General features: G+C 40.3%; 1 long non-coding RNA gene across 2 annotated transcripts in view; it reads left to right on the forward strand.

The window, feature by feature from the left end:
- The window catches only part of LOC138164423 (uncharacterized), a 65,544-nt gene that overhangs the window by 38,720 nt on the left and 12,977 nt on the right, over positions 1-13,847 (forward strand). Inside the window, exon 3 of one of the 2 annotated variants that reach the window (XR_011169053.1) lies at positions 4,808-5,981. The exons of the other annotated variant lie outside the window; for it this stretch is intronic. This is a non-coding gene — a long non-coding RNA (uncharacterized lncRNA). Of the gene's footprint in view, positions 1-4,807; positions 5,982-13,847 lie in introns of those variants that run through there. 2 annotated transcript variants of the gene reach the window in all.

Below are 13,847 nucleotides of genomic sequence, written 5' to 3' on the forward strand. Positions count from 1 at the left end.
GCCTCTCTCTAGTGTCTCTCCAAATCTACATCACCAGCTCCTCCCAGTTCAGGACTTTCTTTTCACATCAACAAGCCCATCCCACAGGTGGGATTAACAAACTCTGGGTTTTAACACAATCAATTTGAAAACCAAGCCAATACAGGGGAATCTTTAATTGCCATTACTATCACAGCTTCTTATCATATTCATTTATACCTATGCTTTCAAATATTTTTAATAGGAATGACTGTTGTATTTTGTTGGATGCTTTTTCTGCATCTATTGATATAATCATGATTTTTGTTACTTTTTTATTGATACAATCTATTATGTTAATAGTTTTTCTTATATTGAACCAACTCTGCATTCCTGGCATATATCCCACTTGACCACAATATGTAATTTTTGTGACTTTTTTATATATTTGTGATAATCTCTCAGTTACTTGGGCAACGTTTTAAGACCGTAAGTTACAGGGAAGTGCTGACTTGAATTGGTAGAAGGAATTTCTCCACCTGAGAGTTCTTTTTAACTCGTGAAATCATAGATCTAATCTCCATCCCTTATAAGGTATATAGCTCACTATGTAGAAGTGAGAAGAGGAATATATTTGAAAGTGAGGGTGACATTAAAGCAAAAAAAATCAATAAAAATAAGCCTTTCACTTAAAAAAAATATGTCCATTGTTTTGATACTTTTTTTGTGAATTGTTGACCTAACTTTCTTTTGCCCGTATGTCTCTTCAATTTTTAAATATTTTCACAAGGAGTAAATTGATTTTGAAATTATAGAGTTTTATATAATAGCAAAATAGATATAAGAAAGTGTCAATGCCTTTTGTTTCCCCCACCCTTAAAAAATCATATCTTCTTCGTATCAGAAATATTATTGCTACCATATTTGGTTTCCAGTATTGTTCCTGCCAAAGTGTCCAATGGGGCTGAGGACAAGCAGCAGAGAATTACCTGACTTTGGAGTCAGATGACCTAGGTTTGAATCCACGCTCTCTCTCGTACTACCTGGGTGACTATGGCAAAGTATTCTCTCTCTGCATTCTTCAGTTTCCTCATTTGTCAAATGAGGAGGTCAGTTTTGGTTCCAGTTTCAAGTCTAGTTGGCTCCTTCCAGTTCTAAGGTGGGGGATAGAAGGTGTGTGAATGTGACTTGTGACCTCCCCTATATTTATATATGTATTTTAATGTTGGAGAAATGGGGAGAAGATGGGAGCTCTAGGGGTGCATCTACTACCTGTCTAGAAGTTCTTCCTGCACTTGATGGCATGGGGACAATTTGTTGGGTATACTTGTGGAGGTCTTAGGTCTCTGACTTACCACTATACTCAGCCAGAAAGGAGGCCCTGCCCCCTGCAGGCAGAACTGAGAACTGGCTTTTCTTCTCCCAGTTTGGTTTTGGACTGCTTGTCTAATCTTGGGGATAAGTCCCTTAAAAAACAGTAGCTCTGGGCCTCAGTTTTCCTACCTGTGTAATGGGGATAGTAATCCCAGTTTCCATCTTATATGACTGGTATAAATGAAGGAGGATAAATGAGATTAGGACTGTAACTAAGTATTCTTGAGCCTGTGGCAGTTTCTTGGTTCTTCAGTTTTCCCAACTACAGCATCACATAAACCCCAACAAAATCCAGACTTTAAAAAAATAAATACCCTTTGCATAGCCTTAGAATGAGCTTGCAATTGTCAGCAAGTGTCATTTTATGGAGGCATAAGCCTCCCAAAACATAAGAACCATACAAATGCTAAGTAGGTGGAGACTGTTACCTATTTCCTTAGTGTTAAGAATACTGACCCTGTACATGATTAATTCTCAGTTATTTTGACTGCTTAATGAACAGAGGGACAAACTGTTCCTATATGGTTCAATGGAATCCATTAGCTATTGGAATTGCATCTTCAGCCTTTGATCAAAATTGGGAAATGGAAATTTAAAGGAGCCAATGCCCTCTTAAGAGGTGGTGTTGTGCTGCAGAGAGACAAACCAAACTGTACGGCTGAATAAGCTATGGTATACAAATGTAATGGAATACTATTATTTAATAAGAAATGATGAGGAGGTGGATTCAGGAAAAAGAAAGACTTATATGAACTGATGTAAAGTGAAATTAGCAGAACCCAGATAACATTGTACACAGTAACAGCAACATTGTGTGATGACCAACTATGAATGACTTAAGTTTTTCTCAGCAATATGATGATGGGAAAATGCTATCCACATTCAGAAAAAGAACTGATGGCACATGAATGCAGATCAAAACAACTATTTTCTCTTTATTTTTTCATGTGTTTTTTTTTCCCCTCTTGGTCTGTTACTTCTTTTCACAACTATAACTAATATGGAAATATGTTTTACATGATTGCACATATATGGCCTATATCAAATTGCTAACCATTTTAGGAAGAAGGGAGGGAAAAAAATTTGGAACTCAAGTTTTCGCAAAATCTTTTTTATTTAATATAATCAAAATTACTCATTTTACATCCTCTAATGCTCTTGTTTGGTCACAAGTTCTTCTCTTAGCTATAGATCTGACAGGTAAGATATTCCATGTTCACCTACTATTATAATTACTGTGTATTTCCCTCCATTTTAATCTCCCTTACACTGTTTGTCCCCTCTCCTTTTACCCTGGTCCTCCTCAAAGTGTTTTGCTGCTGATCATGGCTTTCCCCAATCCACTCTCCCTTCTATCAGCACCCCCCCCATCCTTCTCTTATCCCCCTCCCCTCCTACTTCCCTGTAGGAGTAAGATAAATTTCTATTCCCAACTGAGAGTTTATGTTATTCCTTCTTTGAGTCAGTTTTGATGAGAGTAAGGTTTGATTAAACATTGACCCTCCCCCCATCATCCCCTCCACTGTAAAAGCTCTTTTGCACTTCTTTTATGTGAGATAAATTTATCCCATTCTACCTCTCCCTTCCCCCTTCTCCCAGTGTTTTCCTCTTTCTCATTCTTTAATTTTGCTTTTTGTATATCATCCTAACATAGACATCTCATACCCATGCTCTCTGTCTAATACATAGATTATATGACTGTATAACTATTATCTGCCCTAATAATGATAAAGCTCTTAGGAGTTACAAGTATCATCTCCTGCCCTAATAATGATAAAGCTCTTAGGAGTTACAAGTATCATCTCCCCATGTAGGAATGCAAATAGTTTAACCTTATTGAATCCTTTGTTATTTCTTTTTCTGGCTTACTTTTTATGCTTCACTTGAGTCTTGTTTTTGGAAGCCAAATTTTCTATTCAGCTTTGGTCTTTTCATCAGGAATGTTTGAAAGTCCTCTATTCAATTAAATATCTAGTTTTCTTCTGACGTATTATATTCAATTTTGCTGGGTCTATCTATATATCTATGTATCTGTTTGGGTATGTATGTATCTATTTGTCTATGAATATATGTATGCATATATATATGTCTATCTCCCTATCTATCATTACAAGGGGCAAGGCACCATGCTAGGAGCTGAGGATACAGAATAAAACTGGAAATAGTTCCTACCCTCAAGGAGGTTACATTCTATTGGCTTATATTCGTACAGTACTTTATACTCTTCAAAGAGCTTTCTCAAACACATATCTTCAGATCTCACATTACTTTCATGAAAGGGTGAAGAAACAGAGGCATCAGGGCCAGAGATGACTTGCCTAAAGGCATCCAGGGAGTTGACCGAGGGCTGTTAGGGTTGTTGTTTGTTGTCTGTTGTCCTACCTAGACAGAAGAAAAAGCAGTGTGGGCAGAATAATCCTTGTGCAGGATAGAAAGGAGGGCACGTCCTTGGGACAGACAAGACTTTCTGGAATGGTGCCCTGCCCACAGTGAATATGCAATAATAGTAGCTGACTGACTGGCTAACAGAGGGCACTACAGGTTTCAGAAACAGCATTGAACAGTGAAAAGAACACCAGATTTTAAGTCAAAAGACTTGCACTGAAATCCCTTCTCTGCCATCTTGTGTGATCTTGGGCTAGACACTTTTGCATCAGTTTCCTCATATATAAAATGAGTTAGACTAAATAAACTTGAATGTCCTCTGTATCTATGATTCTTGTGGGGTCTTTTTATTTCTCATATATTCTTATAAATGTACAGGTTGTTTCACCGATAGAATGTATGCTCCTTGAGAGAAGAGTTAATTTCACTATTATCCATCAACTTTTTAATCCATACCGCCTAATAGTGCCTAGCACATAGTAGGTGACTAATAAATAAGTCCTTGTTGGTTGATCGAATTGGTCATTAGGGTATTTGGACCAAGGTCCAAAGCTTTTCTGAGTCTCCCTTGGTAGAAGGTAAATGTTTTGTCTGGAGCCTGCAGCAGGTGCCCCATGAAGACAGTGCCCTTCCTGCCTGGCAAAGCCAATCTGGTCAGCTTGCACCTTCCCGGCATTCCAATTGGCTGAGCTGGAGGTGGGGGGTGGCCCTCCTGGGACATGAGTACTTCCCGAGGAGGCCAGGTGTTCAGAGGCTGAAAATTCAGGGAAGTGACTGTGCCCTATGGCTCTGGGAGCATTGTACGCACGGATAGGGGCAGCAGGCAGGAAGCACTGATCTGTTTACTCACCCCAGCACCTGCACGCGGCTGGAATGTGTGCCGCTGTTTGCGTTGCTCGGCAGCTGCAGGCCAGCTCCCTCGTGCTGAGGGTCGACTCCATCAGCCCACTCCTAGGGTACAGGGGGAGGGGGAGGGGCAGGATGTGTGAGGGGGAAATGTGTCTGGACCCCCGGATATCCCTTGCAGCAGCCTGCACCTGCAATTCCAATAAGCTCTGCCACCTGTTCCCTTCCCTCTGCTTTTTGCCAGGAGCTGGGATGTCGTGGTGGAGGAGAGGGAGACAGTATCCCCTGCCAAGGCTGACATCAGGTAGAGGGTGCCCTGAGCCCTGGAGTGTGTGGATGATACAGCCCCAAGGCAGCAGAGATGCATGGACCCTTGGAGTTGGAAGGGACCTCAGAGGTCAAGTCCAGCCTGGACACCAACAGAAAGATGTCTTCTCTACTCTTTCCCTGACAAATGGAATTCTTAGTTTCCTTCAAAGATCAGCTCAAATATTACAGTCAGTCAGTCAACAACCATTTAGTAAGCATTTATTAAGTTTACTAATAACTTATTTATTAATACTGTGCCAGACACTAGGCACCAAGGCAGCTAGGTGGTGTCATGGATAGAATGATGGGCCTGGAATTAGGAAAACCTGAGTTCAAATTTGACTAGCTGGTGTGACTTTGGATAAGTCACTTAACCTTGCCCTGCTTCAATTTCCTCAACTAGAAAATGGGATCATAGCACTGCCTACCTTGTAAAGCAGTTCATGAAAAGGTTGTAATTGGCATCATTCACCATCCCCACCAGAATCTGATTACTACCTACAGGGAAGATGGGCTCTTAAAGCTCTGGAAACTAATTTCATGATTTTATTTCTACAAGACTTTGAATATGCAACTGAAACAAAAAGACATTTATGTGTTACTGGCTTTCTTTTTGTTTTTATTTTTTAAGGGGGGGAGATTGCCTAAATGTTCTATTAGAGTTATTTTTGCTAAATTTCTCATTTAAGTTAAAGTTACCCTTTTATATATATTTTAAAAATATTAGTTGATCTGCTTCTAAAGAAGTAGGCGCTTAGTGGATAGCGTTTTCAATAATTCTGTACCTGAAACAATGTCCTTTCTGTAACAGATGCCATGCCTTTTGATTATTTGTAATGCTGGTTAATATGTACTTTCCAAAGTGAAACTTGTAAATATTGAGTAAGCTCCCATTTCCTATCACTGTTAACCATTTTCAGTTTCATTTCAGAAATGAATGAAATGATAGAGTACTTTTTATCACCCACACAGGGGGGACAAAAGGCACAGTTCCTAGAGCTTAATAAATACTTATATATAAATCCCTTCCTTCCCTTCATATCTCCAGCGCTTAGCACTGGGTATAGCAAATAGTTGGTGATTAATAAATGTTTATTGACAAAATGAAATTAGCTTGTATTTATTTTGTCCATGTAATGGCAATGACATGAGGACAGGTTGTCTCCCATGATGGAATAGAATAAGTTCCTTGAGGTCAGAGAATATTTCAGTTTTATCTTTGTATCCCCAGAGCCTAGCATTTTTCTTGGCACATAGTAGGTGTTCAATAGCAGTTTCTACTTGAAAATCTCCAGTGGCGGGGAATGTTCCTTAGCATTCATTGAGCTGAAATCTGCTTCTATGCAACTTCTATCCATTGTTCCTTGTACTGGCCTTTGGGGCCAAACAAAATTATTCTTATTCCTCTTCCATAGAATATCCCTTTTGTTCTAGTGATCAGCTCCTGTCCGTCTCTCTTCCAGGCTTAAATATCCATAGATCTTTCAACCCATCCCCCTAAGGGATGATTTACAGTTGTCATCTCACTGTCCTGGTCACCCTCCTCTGGTCATGCCTCAGTTTACCCATTCTGCTTAAACTGAGGATCCAGAAATGGACACGATACTACAGCTAGAGTCTGATCATATTAGAATGGACAAGTACTGCTGCCACCATCCAGCAGTCTTGTTTCAATTAATGAAATTCAAGATGAAATTAATTTAAGCTCATAGTCCACCAAAGTCCAGGGATGTGCTGGTAAATGTTTAACAACTGATTATCTGTTACAAATTATGAATAGCACACTTTTAAGTTTAATCTGTCTTGTTGACATCTTCTCAATCAGTTTCTTAAGTCTATACAATCAACACAATAATAAATCAAGTCCTAGTTTGCTCTATTTCTCCTCCCCTGTCTTCCCCTCCCCTCTTCTCCCCTCTCCTCTCCTCTCCTCTCCTCTCCTCTCCTCTCCTCTCCTGTCCTCTTTTCTCCTTCTCCTTCATTTCTCTGTCTCACTTTTTTTCATCCAATATTCCTGGGTGACAAGTATGAAAGTCTAAGATTTTGCTAGTTCAGGATAAAATAAATCTCACAGGGTAAGACAAGACTTGAATAGGTCAGGGTGCTTAGCTCTCCTGGGTTCTTACTCATACAGTCCTGTATCACATCGGCTACTTCTCTGTATTCTTGGAGATTCCAGGTACCAAAAGATATCAGAAAGGCATCCCCCTCTCCCCAACAAGAACCAAGTAGAAAATAGATGAGACAATGGAGTACTGAGAATAGCCAGGGACATGGGTTGGTGTCTAGCAGGAGGATGGGAGGGGATACATATCCATGGCAGGCCCTGGCTTTTCATTTTTTTCTGAACACAGCTTGACCACAAACTACTTTCTAAATGACTGCAGCTTGTTACAAGCTCTTGGCTACTGGAAAGAGGACCTTAGGGAGAAATCCAGAGAATGAAGATCTCTTGTTGACATCCTTTCAGAGTTTAGAAGACAGAACTTGATGTCTCCAGTGGAGCCCAGAATTAAGTAGTTATAACGGAAATTGTAGTAGTAGTAGTAGTAGTAGTAGTAGTAGTAGTAGTAGTAGTAGTAGTAGTAGTAGTAGTAGTAATAGTAGTAGTAGTAAGTAGTAGCAGTAGCAACAGCTAACATTTATATAGCACTTTAAGTTTTGCAAAGCACTTTACATATATTATTATTTCATCATTTGATCCTGACGATAACCCTGTGAACTGTAATTATCCCTAGTTCACAGATGAAGAAACTGAGGCTGAGAGAGTTTAAGTGAGTTGCCCAGGGTCATACAGCTAAGTATATTAGGTAGAATTTGAACTCTAGTCTTCCTGACTTCAAATCCATTATTCAATCCTGAAGTCTTGGGTCTCTCAGGATTTAAAGAGGCATGTTAGGATTGTTACTCTGCCACAAAGGATACCTGGCATCAGGGAAGACCTTATGGCTTCCAGCATGGGCCTTATAAGGACAGCTCCTCTCCTTTTCCTCCTTCCCCTCTCCCCAATAAACCAGTTGTCTTTGGGCCTGTCTGCTTCCTCCTTATCCTTCTCTTTTCCCGACAACATCCCTTGGGCTTTGTGTGATTTGGGCTTCTGCCAGGTTGGCCCTTCTCCAGGTAGATTTAGGGGCAGGTCCCTGCACTGCTGGGATGAGCACTTCCTGCTCTACATGGACAATAGCCTAGAGCTGGAGGCTGAAATGACTCCAAAATCCTCTCCAAAGTGTTCCCAGCATCAAGAAAGAAGGGAGGTAGAAAAGAAAATGACCCCTGGCTTTTGAAGCTGTGGATCACATGAGGTGACAATATCATCCCAAGTCTGACTTTTTTCTTTCCACAGCCCTAGTTAGCCTTCTCTGAATATGGTCCAATTTATTGATGCTCTTCCAAAAATGTGGTACCTTGCTTCCTTCTACTTTATGAGACTCAAATCAGAGATTCTCACCAATGAGGCCTGGTGTGACCTAGCTACAGAATTTTTGGGGACAGAAGGGGACCTCAGAGGCTCACAGAGTCCATACATTAGATGTATCAAAAAAGAGAGTGAACCCCAAGAATAGAGAGGGGCCCATACATGGCGAGGGCTGTTGTTGTATGGCTCAGAGGGAGGCATAAGAGGTATATCTAGCCTCTTCTTCCCCTACCCTGCTTCAAGGGATACTTTCATCCCTGCTGGGAGGGGAAATAGGAAGTTGGGGTCAGAGACCACCAGTCTGTTCTCCACGGAGAAAGGAGGATTGGAATTAGAAATATATCTATCTGCTCTCTTAAAGATTGTTAGCCTAGGGGATATGATCAAAATTCAACTAACTTCTGATTGCTTTGTCATTTTAAGGAAGAAAGATGTCCCAAGCTCTATATCCAAAACTTGACCTCTTTCCTGTCCCAAGAATATAACAATCCCAGTTTTACCATGAGCACACATAGAGAATAGCAAAGAAATCTAATTATCCACATCAGCAGTAAAACAAAAACCAGAGAAGATATACATGGAAGAATATATACCAGACAAAAGAGTGAAGAAGTTCTCCCATTGGGAGTAAGATAACTCAGCTTAACAGAGAGTATCTTAGATCTCAACCAAGAAAAAAACTCCCCAGAGTCTCTTGAGTAGCAAGCTGTATATAGGACATGAGACTACCAGCTCCTCTCATGTTTTTTCAGAGTCTTTTCCTTTAGCAACCTTTAGTGGAATTGGCCTCTTCCATATTCTCTTCTCACACCAGAAGCCAGGAATATCTAAAGCAACTCAATGATTGATGGAAAATATCTGAAACTTACCAAGTCCCAAGAGGGACTGGCCATGAAGGGGCCTGAAGTCCTCATTCAAAGGGGATTCTCATTTGGAGAGTCCCAAAAGGGACTGGTGAAGGCTGGAGCTCTCTGTCCTCTTGCCAACTGCTCCCCACCCCTCACACAGGGCAGGATCTTCATCTCCACTTTGATTTTTTTTTAATTTTTGATTAAAGGGGCCATCCCTTGACTAACTGCTTAAAGAGGCTTATTCACTGAACAGGCATTACCTCACTCAAAGTGAGAAACTGAAAAGACCTTAGCCTAAAAGAGTCAGGGTCTCCCATTGCATCCTGGGCCATCTGCAGTCATCCTGATAAATGTCTGGTCACTGGATCCAGATGGCTCTGGAACAGAAAGTGAGACTGGTGACCTTGCATAGTCTTCCCTCACTTCAGTCTAAGTCAATTGCAAGTCATATCATCATCTCCATTAGACATCATCTCCATACCCACAGTGGGGTAGAGAGGAAAAAGTGTTGGGTTTAGAATCAGAGAAGCTGAATTCAAAACCTAGCTGTGTCACTTCCTGGTATGCATTGTGGTCTAGTGGGCAAAGTGTTGAGTTAAAAATCTTGGCTCTGTTGTGTCAAAGGACAGTGACATTTTCTCCTCACACTGGGAGAATCTCTCGGGAGAAGGGTTATGTCCTAAGACAAGGAGCAAGCTATTTTATTAGGAGTTAGAGGGACTCCAGTGGGTGATTCCAGTAATGATGGCTGGAGAGATTGCTAGAGACAGCATTGAGACCCAGAAGATAAACCCTACTAGGGTTGAACCACAACTGAAGGAGAGAGGGAACCAGGAGTGGTCTTCCCATAGTAGTCATAGGGCACATGCTTGGGGCCCAGGTAAGAGGCAGGTCTATTAGTGAACAAGAAGACTGATTCAGACATAAATATCTATACCTCTCCTCCAACCCTCCCATTCACCATGTTCCCCCACCAGGAAAGGAAGCAGATGTTAAGCCCAAAGTCTGCCTGGTCTTTACAGTTACATTTATAATTTCTGCCTAATTAGTTGAGAATTTGCTAGTTACATAAAGTGATTAATCATACATAACATTTTAAAAAATCCTGTTTTGACCACTTGCTATCTGTGTGATCACGAACAAATCATTTAACTTCTCCATGCCTGAATTGCCTCCTCTGAAGTGGGAAAATGAAATGAAAAATGAGGGGTTTGGACTGATGACTTCTGAAGTTCCTTCTAGATATAAATCCATATTCCTATGATTCACCAGGGGCCTTAAAAGTCATGTAGTTCAACCCCCTCATTTTACAGACAAGAAAATGAGACCAGAGAGTGACTTGCTTAAGGTCACATAAATAACAAGCATCAGAGGCAAGGTTTTAAACTCAGTACTTTCTTAATAAGTACAACTTAGACCTAACAAGAATTCTGCTCTACAATAAACTAGCTTTTCTGGAAGACCTGCATTAAAGGAAAACCAACTATCTTCTAAAGCATCTCTGGTTGCAGCTCATACTCTTTCCCCTCTGTTCACTAGGATTTTTTAAATTAACTTTTTTTTCAATTAACATTAAATCTGTTTTTTCTCCCTCTCATCTACTCCCCCTTAAAAAAAATCCTTGTACCCTTGTAATATACCTTGTATAATACATATAATTGTAATACCTTGTACCATAGTCAAGCAGAACTAATTCCTACATTGACCACGTCCAAAAACCGGATGCTTCAATCTGCCCCCTGGGGCCATCACCTCTCCATCTGGAGATGGTTTCATCATGAGTCCTCTGGAATAGTGATTGATCACTGCATTGGTTAATTCTTTCAAAATTGTTAGTCTTTGCAATGTTGTTGTTATTGTATAAATTGTTCTCCTGGTTCTGCTAACTTCACTATGCATCAATTCATACAAATCTTCCTAACAGTTCCTGAAATTGTCCCCATCATCATTTCTGTTATCAAACTGTCCCCTTCAGCACAATAGAATTCCATTACATTCACAAACTATAATTTGTTCCAGGCTTGAGTTTTACTCAATAGATCACCTGGATATCCCAGGATTGTAGCTTAGCTACCCAAGACAATCTTAAGCACCAGAGTCACTTGAGCCTTTTTTGTATTTTCCCAGGACAGAGGGAAGGAAATGCAGGGGTCAGGAGTCTTAGAGATCATGTCTCAGGGTCTACCATCGTTGAGATTTGTCTCACATGCTTGGCTGAAAGTCATCTGATTCCGGCTGGAAATTCCATCCTTGGCACTTCCGGAGAGCCAGAATCTAACCAGGCCCAGAGCATTGGCACCTTTGCTTGCAGAAAAGCCTCTTCCTGCCTGGCTACCTGAAACTTTTGGGCAAAGCAAACACTTTCTAGAAACCTTGGCAGTTCTTTTTCTCCATTCTTCCAAATATTCAACAAACATTTTTTCTTTCAATTAACAAAAAATCTTTTTTATAATTTTTATTTATATTTGCCCCTTTTTATAATATAATTGCTACCTTTAACTGTTTCCTACCCAGTTTTGTTTTTTATGTTCCCATCATACATACCTCAGCCCCAAACTTTCTTTCAAACTACCTTGGTAATGATGATGGTTTTAAGAATACTGATAACATTTTCATATATGTGTGTGTGTGTATATATATATATATATATATATATATATATATAGTAAAGAGTTTGACCTTAATGAGAACCTTAGAATTAGTCTCTAATATTTTCCTTATATTTCTTCTGGATCTTTTATATCAAATTTTCCATTGAATTCTGGCCTTTTTGTTACAAATTCCCAAAAGTTCATCAAATGTCCATTTTTTCCCATTCAGGATTCAGACATTTTTTGAGTACTACTGTATATACCAGGCACTGTTTTGTGGGATAGAAAGATGTATGTAAGAAGGGACCTCAGCCCTCTCATGGGAAGATGACAATAATTATAATGTGGGAGCAACTAGGTGACTTGGTGGGTAGAGTTTTGGGCCTGGAGTCAAGGAGACTCATCTTCCTGAGTTAATATCTGTCCTCAGACATTTACTAGCTGTGAGACCCTGGGCAAGTCATTTAACCCCGTTTGCTTCAGCTTCTTCATCTGTAAAATGAGCTGGAGAAGGAAATGGCAAACCACTCCAGTATCTTTGACAAGAAAACTCCAAATGGGATTATGAAGAGTTGGACATGACTGAAGAACAATGACAAATTACAATGTAGACAGGCTATTTAATAGTTCCCTCATTTGTAAAATGATGATTTCTAAGGTTCCTCCCAGATTGTAAGATCATAGATTTTAGTGTTGGAAGGAAGGGGTCACAGACATCTTCTAATCTATCCCTCTCATTTTACAGATAAGGAAACTCAGGCATTGAGAGTTGAGGTGATTTGCTCAAGGTAACAGAGGTCCCTTTGCAATAGCCTCTAAATTCCTGTCCTTGCCTTCTTTCTCTCCCTCAATATCCCTATCCCCTCCTTTTCCAGGTTAAATTTTGGAATGCTTAGTTCTTACTATCTTCATAAAAGCTGACATTTATATAGAGATTTAATGTTCATAGAGCACTTTACATAATATTATCTCATTTGATCATATCATTCCCTTGTTGGAAAACCATCAATGCCTCCTCATTACCAATATTTTAACTTGGCACTCAAGGTGCCCTCAAATGTATCTCTGATGAATATCCCACAAAAGAGTAGTCAAGCTAGTCTTGCTGAAGCAGCAAGGTACCCTGAGAGAGAGAGGGGAGGCAGCACGTGCCAGGTAAGACAAACCAGAGCCACCATCTTGACTGCCATTTCCCCTCAGACCCAAGAGCCTTGGGATAACAGTAACCCCACGCCCCCAGATCTACTTCCATCCCAGCCCCCATAGTCATCACTGAGGGGAGAAGTTATTGTGGAGAATAGGCACACTTTCCTCATCTCCACCAGCAATAACTACAGACCAACTACCATCAATTGACAGAGACAGGAGCCAGGAATGGAAGCACCCCTCAGACACTGGTCTTGCTTCTAGCCCAGCCCTCATGCTATCATACAGGGAAACAACTCCTATGGAGAAGGGGTCAGCCATCCCCACCAACTTCCAAACCAGTGCCACCCACAGAGCATATGAGCCAGCTTAACTGAAGCAGCAAGACACCCTGAGGGAGATAGAAGAGTCAGTATGTACCAAGCAAGTCAAATCACCACCACCATCTTGACCACCGTCTTCCCTCAGACTCTGATAGAGACAATCCAGGATCCTAAGCCCAAGAGCCTTGGATATAGCAATATTCCAACCCAGTGGCCTCTGCCATCATCTTGGGAAGCAACTCTTATGGAAATGCAGCCTGGCTATTGCTTCTGCAAGTACAGCTACTGAAGACCCAGAAGATAAAGTTCTTGCCACAAGAGTCCTTGACACTGTCAAATAGTTCAACATCAGAAACTAATATAATTTTATTAGTGGAAATGGCATTAAAGAAGAGGCATTTTAATTCTGTGCATATCTCTCATTCTTAAATGTATTTCTTGTGAAAAACACAGTTGGATTCTGATTTTTAATCCATTATACTATGCATTTCCATTTTATGGGTGAGTTCAACCCATTTACATTTAAAGTTATATTATTAGTAGTATTAGTTACACTATATGTTAGTTTCACTTCATCTTATTTTTACTCACTATTTTCCTTTTTAGCTCCTCTCTTTACCCTATCACTGTTACCTTATTAATAGTAGCC

The sequence above is a fragment of the Petaurus breviceps genome, unplaced genomic scaffold, assembly GCF_028583685.1.
Source record: "Petaurus breviceps papuanus isolate PSGF00001 unplaced genomic scaffold, PetGlider_PUasm1.0 189, whole genome shotgun sequence".
In the NCBI taxonomy this organism is placed as follows: domain Eukaryota; kingdom Metazoa; phylum Chordata; class Mammalia; order Diprotodontia; family Petauridae; genus Petaurus; species Petaurus breviceps.